Source organism: Mastigoproctus giganteus, chromosome 1 (genome assembly GCF_048544385.1).
Source record: "Mastigoproctus giganteus isolate SK-2022 chromosome 1, ASM4854438v1, whole genome shotgun sequence".
NCBI classification, from domain to species: Eukaryota; Metazoa; Arthropoda; class Arachnida; order Uropygi; family Thelyphonidae; genus Mastigoproctus; species Mastigoproctus giganteus.
In genome coordinates, this window is record NC_143575.1 from 103,478,263 (window position 1) to 103,500,373 (window position 22,111).

Sequence of the window (22,111 nt, forward strand, 5' to 3'; positions counted from 1 at the left end):
CACCTGACGTTATGTGGTTGTCACGGCTTATAAACAGAATTTATTTATTGGTATGGATTTATTTGAAGTACCAATAAATAAATTCTTATAAACAGAATTTATTTATTGGTACTTCAAAACTGGGGATGTTTTGAAGTCTCTTAGTGGGAGTAGAAGGAATTAATAATTTTTTTTTATATTTTGTGCAAAAGCAACTAAGAGGCATCCTTGTATTTTAACTGCATATTTATGGATTCTGTGGTTGGTTTGTCTGCTGGATGAAAGCGCTGAATTAAATAGAAGAAGAGCCCATTCAAACCTCTCCCGAGATCAACTATCACAGCTACAGTGTAAAAAAATCCTAGCGTCTAACCGAGAGTCAAACCTCAACTCAGGTCCTTCAGGTTTACAAAATCACGTCCCTCTGGTTTACAAAACGCATTAGATTGCTGTCTCAGTTGCATACTTAGTTATCGTCAAGTTCAGAATCAAAATATGTTTATAAACATAAGATATTAAAAGGAAAGTTCCACGAATATGATAAAATAATATATAGTATGAATCAGAGCTGTAATACTCAATAAGTTCTACGTTGATAATAATATTAGTGAATTAATAAGGGGAGTTTACCTCAATATAGTACGTGGAACACTTCCGTATGATACCCTCCAGAAATTAAAACGGAAAAAAAGAAAAAATCGACAACTTACTGGTACATTAAAGTAAAATATAAATAATTAAATAATTAAAGTAAAATATAAATAATTAAATAATCAATTTAACACAATTCAAAACAATTAAAATTCAAATTAACGCAATTAAAAGAATCTAACGAAAATATTCAAAACGATTTTCCTTCCTGAAGCTGACAATGCTTTTCGACCGACTGTCGTGATCACAGGAATGAAAATTACCGACTCAGGCTAAACCTGCAACTTAAATAGTGATTATATGTCTTCGCGCATGCGCGTAAAGGTCCACGCATCGGAGATCAAATATGGCCGCCGAACATTAACAGAATTCTCGTGTAATTTAATTTCAACGGTTTCTGCAATTAATAGTCGCGTATAATTACGTTGAACGTTAAGTATTTTGGCCTCGTTAAATAAAAAAGTATGTTTTTCGTTAATGGCATGAAAGGCTAATTCTGACGCTGCTGAACGAGAAGCACGAACTGAGGCTTCGTGTTGATTTACACGAATATTAAGAGAAAACCGCGTCGAACCCTGGTAAGACGAGTCGCAATCACCGCAAGAAATGTTGTATACTAGATCATTAATTTGTGTTGCGAACGCCGAAAGAACCGAGCGATTGTTCAGTATAGTGTGTAACTTCCGTATAGGCCTAGCTATAATTTTAAATTCGGTATCTTTAAAGAATCTGTTAAGTTGTTTGTGCCACTGTTCAACATATGGGACAGAAATAAAGTATTTTTTGATATTACTATTGCTGATTGGTGTAGTATTTTTTATCCTATCCTTAGCTTGTACCCTAATTCGATTTATTGTATTAATGGGATAACCCCTGTTCAAGAATCTGCTAGTTAATATTTGTATTTCTGAGTCCAAAGCAGAATCCGTCGTTGAATATTTATAGGCATTTAGAAATTGATTAAAGATAATCGATCTTTTGTAGGTGAACGGGTGGTAGCTATTATAATGAAGAAGCATACCGGTGTTTGTGGGTTTTCGATAGATGCTAAATTGTATTTTGTTCGAGTCACGGGTAAGCGTGAAATTTAGAAAGTTTAATGACTTAGTATCCGTATCTTCCCTTTCCAATGTAAATTTGAGTCTAGAATGAATATTATTAAACGAATGTAAAATGTCTTGGATAGTACTACTATCAGTAATAACTAGAACATCGTCTAAATACCTCCCATAGTATGTGATACGGGGACGAAAAGGTGTCAAATGTATCTGCTCAATCGTTGAGAGATAGATCTCTGACATTAAGACACTCAGGCTCAAACCCATTGGTAATCCAAAAATTTGTTTGTACACCTTGTCTCGAAAGGTGATGTAGTTAGCCTCAGCTAATAGTTTAATTAAGTGAAAAATTTCCTTAATGGGCAGCTTCGTATAATTAATCGGTGTCGAGTTTTTATTTAACATATCCCAAATAATATCTAATGTGTATTCAACGTTTACATTCGTATATAATGAGGTAACATCTAATGAGAATAAATTGTCATTGTCGCCGAGTCTACAGTCTTTAAGATTATTAAATAATGTATCGTAATTCTTAATCCCAAATTGTATAACCTGTCTAAAAGGTTTTATAATATTATATACATGTGTGGCTAAGGCTGAAAATGCCGAGTTCCTGTAGGAAACAATAGGTCGAATCGGAAATCCAGGCTTGTGTAATTTTACCTGACCAAAAAGTGCAGGAATATTGTATGTTCTGGACTTCAATTCCTTCAACTTTAATTATTTATATTTTACTTTAATGTACCGGTAAGTTGTCGATTTTTTCTTTTTTTCCGTTTTAATTTCTGGAGGGTATCATACGGAAGTGTTCCACGTACTATATTGAGGTAAACTCCCCTTATTAATTCACTGATAAAATAATATGTACGGTTTAAATATATGTGCATATATAAGTTATTGGGAATGTAACTGCCATCCCTATGCGACTCTCCTTTAATACGTGACATGTTTTGATAATACTTAGCATACATCTGGCAATAATATACTGCGAAGAACCTATTTATAAGTTTCACTGGTCGCCAACTGGTTTAGTAGACTCATAGAATTCTTCTGATTAATCAAAATTCATCCATTAGTCTTCCTAAAATTTTTGCCACTGTTATTATTTTAGAAGAAACCAAAAAATACAACCTCATTATCAGAGAAAATCAAATGTCTTACTGACTCTGAACGCAGTTTTTTCTCTGCTGCTGTGCACCATAATTCAAGAATTCATATTGCACCACCTTCTCCATTATAAATACAGTAAACATGAAGATAGATTATGCACCACCACGAGCTAGGACATAAGAAATCTTCTTGTTTACTGTATTTCTATTGTTCATTATTAAATAATGTGCATGCTTACTTATTCAGCCATAAGTATATTAAGTTAGAAACAATTACTAAATTAATATCATGTCAAATTCCCGAGCATTTTAAAATGCACTCTTAATGTCTTTAGACAGTTCTGCAAATGCAAATATGAAGAAGAAAATTTTTAGACTGAATTATCTTCTCATTTAAAGTTGAAATTTTATTTTAAGACTACCATATTTTAAATACGACTTTTGTAAATTATGTTGTTCATTCCTATGGAAACAGAAAACCTAATTACAAGTGCATTGCTAATTGTATATTGTTAATATTTTTTTAATAAAAACACCAAACACGAGGGGTGTTAGAACCTATAGTACTTAGTACCTTGCATGGGCTGAAGTTGAAAAGATGAAGGAATATACTTGTTGCCAGTGGACTTGAACTTTTGTAGATTGTAATTTTAAGGAAATACATATGAAGGAAGGTTGTTCCAGAAAATAGAAGTTGGAGGAATAAATGAGGAAGAACAAAAGTTGGTTCTGTTAGTTTGAAGTTGGACAGTAAATGGATGCTGACTGGTTGTGCCACGTGTTCGGACTGCTTTGAAAGAGAGAGTGGGAATTATAGAAGCCAATTCAGAAGAACAGTGCCCGTGGAAGTATCTGTAGAAAAGGCATGCAGCAGAAACAGTACGTCTATGAGAAAGCGAGTGGAGAGACTCTGTTAGAGAGGAGTTATTAATTAACCTAACTGCCCTCTTCTGAATGGAATGAAGAAGCCTGGGAGAGGTTTTGGGGGCACCACCCCAAATGTGGAAACAATGTTCCATGGTAGGGTGGATTTGCGATTTATACAGAGTGAGCAGCTGTTTGGAAGAAAAGTAACGCCGAGAGCGAAAGAGAAAACCAAGTTTTTTAGATGCAGAGGAAGCAATATTTGTAATGTGCTTGTGTCAAAAGAGATTAGAAGTCAGAGTAATTCCCAATAAAGATATGTGATCTTGGCTGGAAATCAGAGTGTCATTGAAAATAGGCATAGGAGCAGAAGAATTCTTTTTTTCGAGATATAAGACACGGCTTAGAAGGATTGAAATCAACTAAGTTATCATTGCCCCACTGGAGAATTACCTGGAGATCAGTTCCAGGAATTGGTCGTGGCTGTTCGACAAGTTGAAGCTGTTTGTACAGGAAAAGGTTTCTAAAACTGGAAGGTGAAATTCAATTAGCTATTATCAGCAAAACTATGGGTAGGAGTCTGGTCAATGGAAGAAGGTCGTTAATATACAAGAGAAAAAGGGTGGGAGAAAGATCTGAACCAGCATTATGGAGAAGTTAGAAGAGAGAGAGCCTTCTACCATCACTCGGAGCTAGGAGAAAACGGGATACCCAATTACAAAACAAAACAAAAAAAAAAAAACAGAACTTTATGCCAAGCACGATCAACAGCTTTTGAAATATCAAGAGCAACTGCTTCAGTTTCACGAAAATGTTTCATTGAATGTGTCCATAGATGGGTAACATAAGCTAGAATTGGATCGCCACTGACGGAATCCATACTGGCGATCGTTGATCAGATGGGAGGTTTCTAGATAGTTTAAGAGTTGGCACTTAATTGATTTATCTTTCTCCATTACTTTAGAAAGAGTAGAAGTAAGTGGGCTGGGACGATAATTTGATGGGAAGGATTTGTCACCATTTTTAGGAACTGGCTGATATGAGCAAATTTCAAAGCAAAAGGGTTAATTGGTTTTATTGGCGCATCAGCGACTAAGGCTATAATGCGCCAAAGCCAAGTCATAAAAAAGAGAAGGTTAAAAAGCAGAAGGAAAGAAACACCTTTGGAATAAGAAAGGCAAAAAAAAAAAATAATAATTATAAAATAATCAGATGACACAAAACAGGAGTAAGTTCAGGAGCACAAGTTTTGAAAATAATTGGAGAAATAACATCGGAACTTGGAGCTATCTGAGCATTTAGATTGTTCCAAATCCGTTTGACATTCTTTTTACGGAAGACCACAGGAGGCATTGAATGGAGTGTTCTGGGACTGGTGGGAGGTGGTTTAGCAAGATCATCAATACACGAGTTGGAAAAAAATAGAGAATGCTAGCAGGTCAGCTTTGTCTTCGGCTGAAGTATCAATACAACCATCTGGTCTTTACGGTGGTGGGAACAGAGATGGGAAAAAGTTGCGGCCAATAGACCAGGCAAGAGACCAGGCAAAATGCTCGACTACGATTTGGGCAAGAAGCAAACTTTCTGCTCTTAGCCTTAATTTTGTTTTCTAATTTTTCTATCTGACAAATGGATCTTCCCGCTGTGTTACACCCTACTATTACACACCTATTCGGAAGGAATCTTGTTCTTATGAAAAACCACATTGGTCCCTGTAGTAAAGGGATCGACGTTCCTGTCTCCTTCCATTCTGTTCATATACCTATAATTGGATACGCACACTTTTTATATCCTACGTTTAACTGACTCTGCCATCTGCGTGTCATGCAGATGGCAGAGTCAGTTAAATGTAGGATATAAAAAGAATGCAGAGGTGTGGTGTCCCAATACATGTTGAAAGACAGTGTATTTTAAAGGCGTGATATTGCAATTTACTTAAATCGAAGTGGCGCCCCGAAGCTCCAACTTTCTCTCCCAATCGATTGTCCTACCCGTTCTCTGTTATCTCTTTTTGTATAATCTCCTAATGTCCTATTATTCTTAACAAACCGATCGATTAGGCTATAAATGCCAACATGACTTTACACCTAATAATGGAAACGTTGATTGCGTTTCGTTAATCACTTTATAATGCATTTTCTCTTAAAGATACCGCAGTCAATCAGCGCCTTTTTCATCATTTTTATTTCATCGACTTCAGTCCATACATAAAACGTCATGAACTTTATTCAACTTTTATGTTTTTTCATTAAAGTTTTGCCATTCGCGCTGCTTCTCTGGGGTGTATGCAAGTCCCGTGATATTTTGATGGCCGCATTTGAATGTCTGGAGGAAGCTCAGTTTCTGTTTTTTTTAACTCCCCATCTGTGTCTTATGTAGCTTACCAGCATGTCAACGAGTGATGTCTTTATGATGCATTGCTGGAAGCAGAATGTCTACAATTGTGTTTATGGCCCCTTACCTCCTCTCTGCATGCTTCTAAGCTTCTGCTTTGCCTCCATGGTTTCCTCCCACCCCTTTTATCCATCTCGTTCCACGATAGTTTAAGTGTTATTGCCAGAGAAGCATAAACAGGGTATCACATAAGCCATTTATCTGTTCACTCGCTGGATTTTCACGTTTTCCTTTTCTGCAGTTGGAATAATCCTCACGTAACTCACAACAATTGGTTGTAATGTCATAAATGGGGTGACTTTATATTTTTCTTGGCTTCAAGCGCAGCCTGACGTCCTGCTTTATGTCCTCTCGTATATGTACTTGGGAAGAACGAGGAAAAAAGGTTATATTCTTCATCATCATCACCATCTAAGCAGTGATGATCTGATGTAGATAATAGCAACTCTTTAGGAAAAGATATGAAAGGTATGAGAGGGAATTTCCAATATAATAATCTCGGGCCGTGAAGGGCAATAGAGATTTTATTTATATATAATTAATACTACCGAACCACAAAAATAATACTACACAGCCATTTTAAACTAAAACGACAAAGCACATTCAACAACTATTGATGGACTCACACAATTTCAATTTAATACAGGATACGTTAAACGAGACTCTTACATGAAGAGTTTTTGAATTTTAAAGAAACGCACTTTAATGAATTATAGCTTATTATATCCTGAAGAGAGATAGAATAGTATAGTAAGCATGGTAAGTGGAGGACGGCTGTTGATCGATCCCTCCAACTTGTATGTTGTCACACCTACAACACAACTTTTTGGTATTAGTATGTGTGTTAAAGCATCAAAGAAACTAAGGCTATGAGGCATCAGTATATTCTCTGGTCGATTTGTCCTTTTGCTGGGCGAAAATCCCTAGTTTCTGAAAGAAACAACCACGCAACCCTCGCCTGAGACCGATTAACTCAGCGACATTATGAAAAATGTCCATTAAAATTCCTTGTGTCATGCTCTGGATCCGAACTCAGGCCTTTCCACCTCGTGTGGGAAGGACGGTGATTATCTATATGCGCACCTGCCATAAAAATTAACTTAATTTATGTCATGTTAACCCCTGGGCTTCTGGCAGTGAAGAGCAGTGTTGCCCTGTATCTGTTATTTCAACAAAAATTTCCTATACTAGGCTTCAACAAATGTGGGCGCTGTGGGAGACTGATATTTTACAAGTAAATCTGGAGTAGTTAGTGGGAGGGAGTGGATAGTGGTCAAACGGAGCAATATTAAAGTAGGTAAGCAGATACGTAGGAATGTTGCGAGAATGAGAGAATGGACAAGACGAAAAATTTAAGTGGCTTTTAACGTGAGATGGTAGTCGTCGCTATGCGCGCCAGTACATCTCGGAAACTGCAACTCTTCTGGGGTTTTCATGTATGGCTGTGTTTAGGAAGTATCGAGATTGATCCAATAATCAAATAACATACAGCCAACTGCAATACTGTGGTTGGAAACAGCACATTGATGCATGAGGGCAACGTAGGACCTCGGAGGGTGTATACTTAGTCAAATTTAAGTGGCAACCAAAATGGCATTTCAGAACGCACAACCTCATCATAACTTGTCGAAGGTAGGATTTAGCATCTGACAACCGAACCAGGTTCCACTTCTCGCAGCACGAAACGAGAAGGTGCGGTTATAATGGACTCAAGAACACCAACAATGGACAGTGGAGGCAAAAAACGTTGCTTAGTCTGACGAATCCCGGGTCTTACGAATCCCGGGTCTTAGTCTGACGAATCCCGTCGCTGTTTCACAGTGACGGGAGGAACAAAATATGGCGAAAACAGCATGGGTCCATGAACTCATCCTACCACGTGTCAATAATGCAGGCTGGTGGTGGCTTTAGTTTCCACTGGTTATCTGGAAGTTGTTTCCAACCTGGCTCATCCCTTCTTGGCTGCAGTAAATCCCTTTACGAATGGGTTTTGACAATAGAATAATGTGCCATGTTAAAAGACTAGAGTTATACAGAACTAGTTACAGGAACATGTGAGTGAATTCACCCTACTGCGGTGGTCTCCCCAGTTTGCCAGATCTCTATCGAATTGATCACCTGTGGGATGAAGCGGAATGAGACCTTCGGATTAGATGTATGTATTTTATCTATGGGTGGCTCGTTGCTCTGTTCAATTTTTACAGACTCTGTCACGGTAAGGCCATATGTATGTACTGTAAAAAAATATCATCCCGCACAAGAAGATTCTGCACGGGGTAAAGATCGATGAAAAGGAAGGAGAGAGAAAAAAAAAGTTTTTCATCTTTCACGGAAGCAGCAGTTAACTGGGGGACCGCTTCCCGGTACTTGTCCCTAGCCGCGGGAAGGCAAGGCCTTCCCTACTGTCTGCTCGCCCTCCTCCCAGAGGAAAGAAGAATTACCCCGGGAGGATATGAAATCGACCGAACGAAGAAAGGAGGGAAGGGAGAGAGTGAGGAGTGGGACTTCCTTGGCCCAGAGAAGTCCCAATCCAGGACAGATGCAAAAGAAGGGGAAAAAATTGAGAGAGAGGGAGTAAATAGGATACCCTGGACTGAGGAGCCCCAGTCCATAGCAGATCGCGATAAAATAAAATAAAATAAATAAATAAATAAAAAGAAAGGAGATGAGCCTCAGCCATGGTGCTAGCATAGAGAGAGAGAGAGAGAGAGAGAGAGAGAGAGAGAGAGAGAGAGAGAGAGAGAGAAAGTTTTTCATCCCACACTGGGGAAAGAGCAGCAGTAGAGCGCCATTGCTACTCCGAGACTGGGAAGAAGTCCCAGACCAAGAGCAGAACGTGAGGAGGAAATAAAATAGAATAAAACTTATAGTTGTTGCAGAATAGTGTTTTAGATGCTGGTGTCGGGGAATTGTCTCAGAATAACCTGACTTTCTGGTCTAATTGTTGGCTGCTGCCATAAGCTCTTTCCTTCTATTGAAGATTTCCCTTGCGAAAGTCTAGACTGCTGTCAGTTTTAATGGCGTTTTAATCATTTGGTCAACTGCATCCGGAGAAAAATCTTCTATAGTTCTGGTAAGTTGCTGCCTTAAGTCTCTGTACAGTTCGCAATGGAAGAGTAGATGTCCCCAGTTTTCCGCCCCCCCCCACAGGAGCAGAGGAGGGAGTTCATAAGCCGGAATTGGTACAGTTTCTCGTTTAACGATCCGTGCCCAGTTACCAGGAAAGAAGTTTCTTAGTGAGAACCATGTCTTAATGTTACGAACGTGACCTCTGGGACAAAGCACCTAGTGGTGGCCCCCATCGCAGTGGTGTCCCATCTGGTTTGCCAGAGATTAAATAGCTCATTATAGCAGCGAGCTTTTTCTTTTTTGATTTAAATTCCTAAGTTTATTTGTATATCTAGGATTTTAGTTGGGATGCGCCTTCTCAACCCGTAACCTCAACCTTTGAAGATTAGAAATGGGTCTAGGGGAAGAGTTCCTGCTATAACTTGCATCGCTGCCTTGGAGGCAGTTCTACAGAAACGATGTCTTGCTAAGATGATGTTCCGTTGTATTGATTGGAGTTTGTCCCTGATCTTGCAGTGGACAGCCCTACGGAATCACGCCCCAGATGCGAAAGTGGTGATTGGAAGGAAGACTGCGTTGTAATATAATAAGAGGGTTCTTTTAGAGGATTATATATCCCCAACCACCCAGTTTCAACAAATGTGGAAAACAGTTAAGTCGACGCGGACTAGCATCCCTGTGTCATGCTTTCGGCATCTCGCTGAGTCCATTCCACGACGAATTCCATGTTAACAGGTGGGGACCACATTCGCTATCACGCGGCCACTCAATATGAACTAAATATTTTCATGTATGAGCAAAAATTCGAGATTTCGTGCATATATAAAGGTTCTTATAAATCATAAATTTTATTTAAACCTTACATTAGTAGATTATCTCATTTGAAATTTGATCTTTTCTTTTTTTATTATTTAACTTGTTGACCTGTGAGAGTACAACAAAGGGGGAATGCGCGACAAAATATTAGAGGAGAACCAGTTCAAATTGCTGGTCTAGTGGCAAGGAGGACAAACTGCCAGTTCTTTGGTTCATGATGGCTGTGATGTGTATCTCCAAGAATTGGCACGTCTTTCGGGCCAGTCCTCGAAGATGCAGACTTTTAGTTTTATATATTTTTACCTTTAGCTTATGCACTTTTATCATTCGCACTAATGGTCCATCGTACTGTACTTTTGTGTTTAGAATAATGCAGCGCCTAATATTTTATTTGTGATCGAAACCGAAGCCGTTACCAGATGAAGAGAATGAACAAATAAGATTATCTTTGTATGGCAGAGAATGTTTTCCTTCTAAAAATATCGCAATAAACTAATATCGATGAAGATTTTAAGACATTGTTTATAGGAGGAACAATAACAGATTCCTAAACATCCGGGGAGGAGTTATTGAAATGCCTTTTCTATTCATTCTATTCAGATGTCACAAAAGTGTGTGTCCGTTTTGTTAAGATGTTTATCTGCGAAAAATAAGCTCCGGTTATAGATCAAAATAAAAACGAACGTTTCTACCCTGCAATAGACAGAACTCATATTGAAATCGCACAACACACAGAATAAAATGAAAGAAAATGATTCTTAATCCTTAAAATAATAAACAAACGAAAAATTTTGTGTAAATCTGTATTGTATTTTTTGTTTAGCATTTATAGTAATATTTCACTTCGTTTTTTCTTTTCAGATGAGCTGTCTTGACAAAACCAGGCAACAGAAAGCTTAATGAATGAGCAAGAGGAAAGGGAGCAAGTAAGAAAGCCCAAATGACTTAGAATCATATATTTCCTCGGGGTACTACAGGGAAATCTGGAGCTGACAACAAGGGCCGGAGAACAACGGTAAGTCCAAAACTGATGGTGCTCAAGTGCTACTTTGAAAGTCTATTAACTCTTGAGAAAACTTTCTTCTACCTAGAAAATGTGTTTCCGTGAAAGCGAAAGAAGCTTAGGTTATAAATTTTGATGGTGTTGTCTGTTTTTCTTGTTCCTTTTCGAACATTTGCAGTGGGATGTTGAAGAGAGTATAACACATGGTTCCAACGACAAAATTTAACCTTTTTTTTTCTCCTAAGGGTTCTTTAGAAAGCTAGTGTATGCTTTTCTGTTACAGCTGACCGGTAGATAAGTCAGCTTTGAAAAATGAGAACATACCACCCTGATCTCGTGAGATAATCTTATTAGGGAGGAAGGAATAAAATGTAAAATAGGTTGTATCCTCGCCCTCCTATATATCTCCCATCCCCTATCTTTCTACCGCCCTCCTTTGCGCCGTGCTCCCAAAGTTCCTTTTATCTTCTTCTTCGTGCCATTTAGTTTCTTTTTTCTATTTTTTCCATTACTTTATGCATTTAATTTTCTTTTTTTTTACCATCAGTAATTTTCTCCTTCTTTATCGTCTCTTACTTTTTTTCTTGCCACTTCCATCTCATTATAACATAGACTATTCTGTGTAGTTTCAATGTGCGCCTCTCACTTTTGCACTTATAACGAACAGGAGAAAACTACGCTTTTGTTCTTTATAATTAACTTTCTCCAGTCGCTTTTCTAGTCTGGCTTCTTTTCCTAGTTTTTTTTTATTTATTTATTCTCTTTCAATACGTAATGATTTCAAACTAATTATTTCTTTTGAGTTATAATTAATGTTCATTGGCCGGTTAGAAATTACGCTGCATATGAGTCTGATTGGATGTGGTTATTTATAATAACCGGCGAGGTAGCTAGGAAAATGAGGCGTCAGCACACCATGTCAGTGAATGATGTATATTTTGTTTTGGAGAGAAATGCAGTAAACTTGAGTAATTCAGAGGGATGGGATAATCCAAAATATTGAAAAGTTCAAATTATAGAATATAAATTACACGTAAATATTTTCTAGTCATAATTCATAAAAATATGCAAATTTATTCACAGTCCAGTGTTATGTCTGCATTTTAATACAAATATGACGAAAATAATAAGAAAAATTTGTGAAAACTTCGTTTAAGGTTCACCGTGTATTAAACGTGAATATACATTTAATCACCAGTGTCTTTTTTGAAGAAATCTGAAAATTTCCTGTTGATTAAAGATCAGATTGTTATTGCCATTTCATAATCATTCTTCATTTCTCTTATAGTAAAAATAGTTTTCGTATTTCTGATCAAAATAAGCAAATTTAGCAAGAGTGTTGAGGCAAATTCTGGCCTTAGGTACGAGTAATATAAGTATTACTTCTTTACTTTCTCCTTTTTGCTGCCATCTTCACGTACAGCTACACCGATGAGCCAAATCATTATGACCACCTACCTAATATAATGTTGGTTCTCCACTTGCAACCAAAACAGCTCGTACCCGGCGAGGCATGGACGCTACAAGATTTCTAAATGTGTCTTGTGGTATCTGATAACAACACGTAACCAGCAAATCTTTTAACTCCTGTAAGGTCCGTGGTTGAGACGCCGCAGATCGGAGTTGCTGTTCCAACACAAACCACAGATGCTCGATGGGATTGATGTCTGGGGAATTTGGGGGCCAGGACAATACCTGGAAGTCTTCCTCATGTTCCGCGAACCAGTCTCGAACAATCCGGGTGGTGTGACATGGCGCATTATCCTGCTGAAAGATGGCACCACCAGAAGGGAAGACCGTTGCCATGAAAGGGTGTACTTGGTCAGCAATGATCTTTAGGTAAAGTGTATTTAGGGTCAGACGGCACCAACGGTTTCCCCCATCTCCGCATAGTTTACATTGTGTGGTGATACAGTTCACTGAAAAGGCCAGAAATTTAAAAGTGTATGGATCTTGAGATATATAGTGTCATGTACCATTGTTCTTCTGGCCATTTAGCCGCCAGACCTCAGCTGAGGCCCGACGTTGCCCCACTCTCGCCCCGTGGAGGCAGACCAGGTTCACCAGTATTTTTAAATAAGTACTCTGGCAGGTCTTGCCACATAATTTCATTAGATTTCAGTGGCTAGGACCTATAAAAAAAGTAGGTGGTAGACATCCAAGTGCCCGGCACATGGTTGACTGGACCCAGGGTATCCCAGCAGAACATCGCCCAAAGCATGACACCACCGCCACCGGCTTGTTTTCGTCCCACAGTGCATCCAGGCACGATGACTTCCCCAGGTAAACGACGCACACGTACCCGGCCGTCCACATGGTGCAACAGGAAACGTGATACATCGGACCAGACCACTTTCTTCCAATCATTCAAGGTCCAGTTTCGATGCTCGCATGCCCATTGTAGGCGTTGTCGCCGGCGAACCGTGGTTAGCATGGGCACTTGGAGCGGCCTACGCAGCCCCATTTTCAGCAGGGTTCGATATACTGTGTGTTGTGACACATTATTCCCGTCACCAGCATTCAAATTACCGGCGAGTTGCGCCACAGTCTCCCTTCTGTTGCCACGCACCATCCGGGGAAGAGCCTTCGCTTACCTCCTGCATCGATGAGTAGTGGTCGTCCAACACCTCGTCGGCGGTTCATGGGTTCCCCCTCCTCGGACCACTTTTGGTAGGTACTAACCACGGCTGAACGTGTGCATCCCATCAGCCGTACCGTTTCGGATATGCTCTGACCCAGTCGTCTGCCCATTAGAATTTGGCCTTTGTCAAACTCGCTTAAGTCCGCTGCCTTTCCATTCTGAAGATCGGAGTTGCTGTTCCAACACAAACCTCGATGTTCAGTGTAGTTTGAACTGCTTATACTTAATTACTTAAGTAAATATTGGTAAATATTGGATTAACTTAAGTAAATATTGGTAATTCAAATGGCAGGGTCCTTTTGATGACTCTATATATTTCTTTACTTTTACTGCAAATTAGTAACTGGAAGTTAAATACTTAATATTTAACTTGCAGTTATAAATTTGATGTCCCAGAAAAAAAAATCAAACTTTGGAGCAATATTTATAATTCGCGGTGGCCTCTAACGAAAAATTCCATAAGGAACAGCGAAAGTGAACAGAAGGACTTACACTACCGAGCAGTGTAAAATATGTTATTTTACAATAAGAATATCTGCAAACACTTCATAGTGTAATATGATAGGATTCAGAAAAGGTCTGGAACCTCATCTTGGTATCAATTTTAGTTCAATTAAGTCACAGCGCTCTTAATAAAGTAACTTTGAATTATTAAGCGTGTTTCATTACTTAATTAATCTTTAGATAATCACTACAGGTCATTCCCAAATTACTCGCACATTGTTTCTCTACATAATTAAAACACGGCAATCCCTAATCCATATTAAAAATTGTTGACTCGATTTATAACATGGATACGTTTCAAAGACTATTCATCAGATTTGTTTTTAACGATAAAATACACTTCCGCCTACATGACTAACAGAAAAAAAACCTAGATAAATAAACGAAGATTCGCTCGGTAATTTTTGAAGAGAGACAACTTTTCCTCCAGATAAATACATAGTGCAATGCCTATTTCATCTGCTGGAATTGCCAGAAAAATCTTTCGTGACAAATGAGTGAATATTGACCCTTACCCTATAAGTCCTTCAGACTACTTTATTCCAAAATTATACGCATAGGAGAAATTTTTCTTGCAAAACACACAAGAAAAAACTTTTCTAATAATATGGTGCAAAGCCACATACGATAAATGCGTTCAACTGAAAGATGCTCCACAGAGCCGGAGCATCTTTCAGTTGAAAAAAAGTATGCAGGCAGTCAATTTCTGTTAGGCTTTAAACCACTGGTTTTATTAAAGTGACATGAATGGCCTTAAATTTAATACTACTAAAGCATTATCAGCATGGATTGGCAAACATGTCCCTTATAAAAATAAACCTTTTTAAGCGAATCATTTCATTGATCTTTGTTGAATCACGCCCCATTTCCTAAGTAGTCGCGAACAATCAGTGATCCTCAGAACACTGGTTGATATACACTTCTCTAAAATGTCTGTGAGTAAATAAAAAGTTAATTTAAAAGAGCATGAATCTATTTTACTGTTGATTAGCTTTTAATAATAATACCCATTGTTGCAATGTATGTCTGTGATTAGACAGCACATATACAAAACTTTAAATACCCCAATTATTATGTTTTTCATTTATGATCCGACTCATTGGAAACATCAGGACATGCACTCAGTTGTTTCACCACACCTCGGATGCCTATCTCAGAAATCCTTCAGCTGTTGAAAAAACAAATCGTAGGCAGATTTGTGCATTTGAGAATGTGACTGGAATTGGCATCCCTCCTGAAGTACCATTTGCAAAGAGATCTATGAAAATTGTAGGAGAAGAGAGCCAAATTTTCAGTTGGGAGAAGGGATCTCCAAAGCTCTTGTTGCATTCTAGGTATTCTCACGGCAGTATCGGACGGTACGGTCACGCATGTACGTTGCTCTCAATAATCATGAATATTAATGTAGTTATGTCTAAGTGTATACGGTGATTTTAGTGTTGTTATGCTCGTCAAGTGACTCTGAAAAGGAAGACATCAACTTTAAGGCGATCAAGGCTCCCAGGTATTTATTATTTGCAGTTTTCTTTTCCTTCTCATATTGCAGAATCTCATAAGCGGACACTAACAAGCTGTATTATCGCTGCCAGCTACAAATCAAGGTCAGTTGCCCTAGTGATACACGTCAATCACTAACCCCCGGAGATTCACGTCCCACGCAAACGGATTAACTGCATTCCTAAGATCGGTGTCAACTCGCCGAACCAAATACCGTCGTTTTAGCCTGTAAAAACCTTCAAACACGAGCATTTGTTTTTTCTCCTACAGACATTCAAACATGACAGAATTGAATGAAGTCTTTACCATAGCCGAATGCAAATTATTCAAATTAAACACGGAGCTATGCATTATCTGTGTTACATGCTGTTCTACCTTTTGTGGGTCATGCCTCAAAATCGACCTAAAAAAGATGAATAAGCAACGGAGACGAAATTTTTCTTGTGTTTCATGCAAGGAAATACCTGACAACGAGGGATTAAGGGCACTTTCCCAACATGATGTGATACCCTGCACATCGACTGAAACTATATCATCTGCACAGGAAAAAAACACTATCCTACCATACCTTAGAACAAACACCACACCTGAAACTACCGATGAACAGGTACAAATCGCCGAGGGCGACAATCATTCCCCCACAGATGACGATGCTGTCTCCACTTCTCTGTTGCACTACAGGGCAATTGAATGCCACCCTGAAGAAGTTATGCATGACGTAGCAACCTCGGCCACTAAATATTGCCAAACGGCAACAACTTCGATACACGTGGAAAACTACCCCCGGATAAGTAATGATTATGTGATTCTCATAAACAGTCAGCTGAATACACTCATTAATGAGATTAAGCAAATTAAAGCACAAAACTCAAGCCTACTTGAAGAAGTACAACTACTAAAGGCAGAAGTAATTAGAAATAAGATCACCGTTGTGAACCAGCCTTCTGTCATAGAACAAAACCATCGAAATGTCAAAGGAGCTACATCAAATGAATACATGATACCAGCTTATAGTGATAGTCATCAAAGCATGAAGAAACCCACTAAACCTCAAACCAGCAGTACTAAAGAAAAACAATCTTTAACTAATAGGAAACACAGCAACCTGCCTACCCCCATCGAATTGAGTCAATTACCTGTATTAGAGCACCCTTGTGAACCTAGGTGTGATATCGATTATATATCTGAAGCAACCGTTTCTCACAATGAAGCGTCTCAAAATGCTCCATGCCTACACTCAAGCTTGAGTGGTGTCACCAATAAAAAACCCACTTATGCACATATTGTCTCCCAGCAGTCACCCGTCGAACGATCGCGACCTAATTCCCCTTCGGAAGTGTCATTAACGATCAATAATCCAACTTCTCACCAAGATAGGTCTGTAAATAGATTGGTAGCCCAGGGGACCGGTCCCACTCAAGAAACATCACCAGCATACCCCAACAAAACCACACCAGTCAACCAATCCAACGTATTGGAGAAAATGTACAATATAACATCCGTCCAAACAAAATCGAAAATCTTCATTTCGAGACTTGGACCGTCCACAACCGATGCAAATATATCTAAATTCTTTGAGGAACAAATAGGGATCAAGGTGGCTGTGAGACCTGTGAAAACAAGATATCCCTCCTATTCTTCATTCACAATTACTTGTGAAAAACAGGATGAACTAAAAGTGCTAGATACCAGCGCCTGGCCGCCAGGAACTCTAGTAAAAATGTACAAAGAACGGACATCTTCCGCATCCTACCGCACAAGATCGACAATAATACAGGGATAGCAACCAATGTCAGCCTCATGCCAACCTGTCTCAATAACTCCCCTTAAATGCTTCTACCAAAATGTACGCAGTATCAGCAATAAACTACACCCCCTACAAACCATCATGTTACTAGCTGAATATCAGTTCATCTGCTTGACAGAAACCTGGTTATCTCACGGAAGGCAACTGGATGTCATAGGTCAGCCTCTTGATTACCTCAGCCTCCATAATTCCAGGGATAGCAGACGCGGTGGAGGTGTTGCGTTACTGTACTCATCCAGTTTCAAGCAGTCCAGATTTCAGGTGACCAAATCAGATAAATTCGAAGCCCTATGTGCCACATTAAGAAAGGATACCATACAACTACAAATTTGTCTTGTATATCTACCCCCTGACCACACAGAAGATTCACGAAATGAACTGATAGCATGGATAGCAGCCAACTTAGTCCCCAACATCCCCACCTTCATTATAGGCGATTTCAACATGCCTACGCCTAGACATGATGAGGCCACTGAGGATCTCATATCAGCCATTGGCACGTTTGGCTTATTTCACCAAACCACACCTCCTACCAGGGGAAACCAGATGCTGGATCTATTATTCCACAATCTTCCACACCTAGGTCTGACCACTGAACACCACAGCTTCCCCTCCGATCACTCTCCCATCACGTTTGAGTTTAACGTCACTGTAAACTCAAACACTGATGAAACTCTCAAGAACCAGAAGATTACCAAAACAGTATTCTCCATCAAATATTTAAACCCAGAGATCATCCTTGCGCGTCTCATAGAAATAAACTGGAAGGATCTACAGCAGGAATCAATAGACACTGCTACATCTAACCTGGCTAACCAGCTGCTTGAAATTGCCTCCCAAGGAGCTTCCAAACAATTAAAACTCTCTGATAGATCCAATACATGGTTCAATGCCGAAGTCCAAATAGCATTCAAGAGGAAACAAAAAGCATTCAGAATATGGAAAAAGTACCATAACTCAGCTGACTACCAGATGTACAAGAAAGAGCGGGCAACCTTCCTCAAATGTAAACGAAATGCAATCCGGCAGCTGGCACTCAACAGAATAAACCGCTCGAAACGTATTACATCCAAATGCAACAAAGATTTCCATATCGATGAGAAGGTATTTCAGGAATGGGTATCTTCGACTTTCAACGAGTTACCATTAGACCCAAAAACCCCAAACCTAAGTGATTTCATCATGCACTCCAGACAGCCCCTTTCAACTATAACGCTAACAAAACAACAACTTATAAATACCATCAATAGACTTCCTAATAAATCTACAATTGGTCCTGACGGCTTCCCTCTCTTCATGGTTAAAGTGTGTAGTGCCTTCATTGTGGAGCCCCTTCTTGTAATCTTTAACCGCATATTGAAATCCGGATCAATCCCGACAATGTGGAATCACTACAGGGTACAACCCATACCCAAAAGAAGAAACCCAAAGGAACCTAAGGACTTGAGACCGATCTCAGTGGGTTGCTCTCTATTAAAAGTGTTTGAGAAAGCTATCTTATCAGCACTGATCGCCCAATGCTTCTCTCATAGACCGAAACATCTGCACACCGTGATCCCCAAAAGATCTACACATACAAACCTACTGGATACCCTATTTAAAATTCAAACTGCTCTCAACAGTAAATCTCAGCTAGACGTCATCTTCCTGGATATTTCATCTGCTTATGATAAGCTCTCAATTCCCGCTCTCATCAACATTCTGGAAAAGTACTTTGGCATTACTGGAAGCCTGCTAAAAACCATCAACCGCATCCTTACACCAAGACAACTCATCATCAGCTATAAATCCTTCCAACAGGAGTGCAGTATAACGAGAGGAGTACCACAGGGAGGTGTCCTATCCTGTGTACTGTTCGCCGCTGCCCTTGAACCCTTCCTCGCAAGGTATACTGATTTCTCATCGTATGCAGACGACCTCAAATTATACATAACGTCTAAAGAAGCTGAACAAACTCACCTGACCAATCAGCGAGTCTCCGTCCTGATCGACAGCCTTGTAGCATATCTACTGCACATAGGTCTGGAAATAAATGCATCAAAGTCAGCTCAACTTACCTTTACAAAAAAGAGAATAAAAAATGACATCACAGCCTATCACAACGGAGTGCAGATAAGGAAAGTGAAGTCTCACACCGACCTCGGCTTGACTTGGGACGAGGGCCTCACTTTTCAGACCCACTTCTCGACCATGAAAACTAAGACTTTCTCGGCGATGTGGGCAATTCGACAAGAGCTGACGGGGTTACTGAACGTAGATGTAGTCGGAGGATACGTTCAGCGATGCCTACAACCTATCGCATTGTATGCATCACCAATCTGGTCTTCTGCCCCGACATCGTACATAAATAGATTCCTCGCAGTTGAGTACTGGGTAATGCGATGGATGAACAGGGTCACGGGCAATGCTTTCACCATCTCCAGGGCTGTGTTATATACCAACTTAAATATGACTCCCTGGAGAGTTCACATTGCATCCAGGAATATTCTTCTTCTTTCTCAGATGCTTACCGGTGTGATTGACGCCCCCAGTCTTCGAGGACTTATCTCTACTCCACGTGCTGGACGCAGTAATGACAGTCCCTACTTACCTTTGCATTCTAAACTATCCAACCTGTGCTGTCTGAAGAACTTCTTCCCAAACAACGCAGTGAACCTTTTCAACTCATTGACAATAGACCCTGTGAAATACTCCGAAAGCAAGCAGTACAGAGTGAAGAGCATCTCAGAAGCGCACTGCTTACTTCAACTATAATCTTGACAATGAGTGAACTTGTAAACAATATTGTAAATATACGCACTTGTGTAAATATTGTAAATAATTGTATTCGTGCATTTTTGTACACTCTTCTTATATTGTAAATACTGTAAATAATTGTAATTTTTGCTTTTTGTACACCCTTCTTATATTGTATATAATTGCAATTCTTGCATTTTGTACACCCTTCTAGCCGGTCGGCTGTGTATAAGGGGTGAAAGCAAACACTTGCTTTTTTAATAAACGGATTTTAATATTCCCAGGTTCTGAATTCAGGACCCGGGATACGAGATGAGTGTCCAGATAACGCCATATTTATTCTGTAACTGCTTACAGTCGTCAATAGCGGCTGCTTCGGGACACAAGCGTATTGCCATACGCTGACAGCGGGCATCTGTCTTCACCGACAAAGTCAGAACATCGCACTGGTTCGGTTTGAATAATATTGGAATCTATTGCGATGTGATGTGATTTATGACCTACAAGTCACGTGGCTGAACGCCTGCTCTCAAACACATCACCTGATAACTGATACCGTGATCAACTGTGGTGACTCAATAAACCTACATTAAAGATATTACTGCACTGAAAAACGATTTTAACGTTATGATATTATTGAGTTACAGTACTTTTTTCCTCAATTGGTTTGGATGGGAATTACGTGTCACTGTCTTTTGACCATTCTGAATTCTGGGAAGAAATTTTTGAATTTACCAGATATGAGCTGTTTGGGATTTTTATTTTCGTCTAATTGGAATTGCACAAGTTAGTTATGACTTTTTTATGTTATTTGTCTGGCCTGAAACAGTTACCTAGTTTGGTACTTAGTGAGTTCTCAGTTTTTCAGTTGTTCTAAATTAAAAGCTAGTGCTAATTCCACTCTGTACACTTTCTGGTATATCTTCTGTATAACTGCAGATTCCGTTTCCATTTCTGAGGCCAAAATTGCATGGTTTTCTTCAAAGCAGCATTTACTTTATTGAAACCATGTACCTCACTTTCATTTATCTCTTTAGTGTGAAAGGAGTGCGAGAATAAATTAAATTCCATTAAAAAAAACCCTCTAGCAACATAACAAACTCAACTGTTCAATTTCTAAGTTTTGGACAACAATAATTACAAACTGCAGACTCACGAAGATCTAAAATGTGATTACATAATTTGCATGAAGCATTAACATCTGTCGAAAGCATTTGTTTGTGATTTTAATAGCAAAGTCATACTAAATTACATTTTGACAAATGGGCCTGGAGTACTGGGGTCCATAGTTTAACAGATATTTATTTAAAGTATACCCAGTAAAATAAAAAGTAACAGTATTTTATTTTATTTTATTTTATTTTATTTTACTGGGTATACTTTAAATAAATATCTGTTAAATTACATTTTATTCGTACAATGTCGAAGCAAAGAAAAATATAAAGAATCCACTCTTTTAATTTTAAGTAAAATCTTTTAATAACCTTTTGGGTCAATTATCATTTAAATTAAAGAACTTTTTATTCTACAGTCTCTCTCTCTCTCTCTCTCTCGTCTGCTCCTACCTTGAATCTTCGTGTCCTCTAAACGACTTTCAAAACACACGATGCATACCTTAAACTCCGATTGCTGCTGTTTCCCTGTTTATTTATTCAGTCGATCTGTTACATTGGGTCGAGTACATTAATGCAGCTAATGTGTATGTGCAGCAGACGGGATCTCTATTCTCCCTTGGGTAATATAAATTTTCTATCTTATTGTGCAACTCTTGCGTTGTAATTTTGTTAAAAGAGACAGAAGGTTAGATAAGTTCACTGGCTGCTCAGAAAGAATTTCTCTAATCGTCACTTATTTCTTTCTAGAATGTTTTTGTATTAATTTCTATAATGATATCTGATTATGTTGATATTATATCTGATTATTAATTTTGTTATTACAATTTGCGCCAGCTGTTGCTAAAATTGAACAGATGTGTGGTTA

The 22,111-nt window shown here is 38.9% G+C and overlaps 1 protein-coding gene across 2 annotated transcripts in view; it reads left to right on the plus strand.

Moving 5' to 3' along the window:
- Nucleotides 1-22,111, plus strand: part of LOC150091068 (polypeptide N-acetylgalactosaminyltransferase 13-like) — a 320,974-nt gene that overhangs the window by 135,488 nt on the left and 163,375 nt on the right. Inside the window, exon 3 of one of the 2 annotated variants that reach the window (XM_090381577.1) lies at nt 10,805-10,958. The gene's annotated coding sequence lies outside the window, so the exon portion shown is untranslated. Of the gene's footprint in view, nt 1-10,804; nt 10,959-21,799; nt 21,867-22,111 lie in introns of those variants that run through there. The other variant, XM_090381584.1, reaches the window with a different exon arrangement.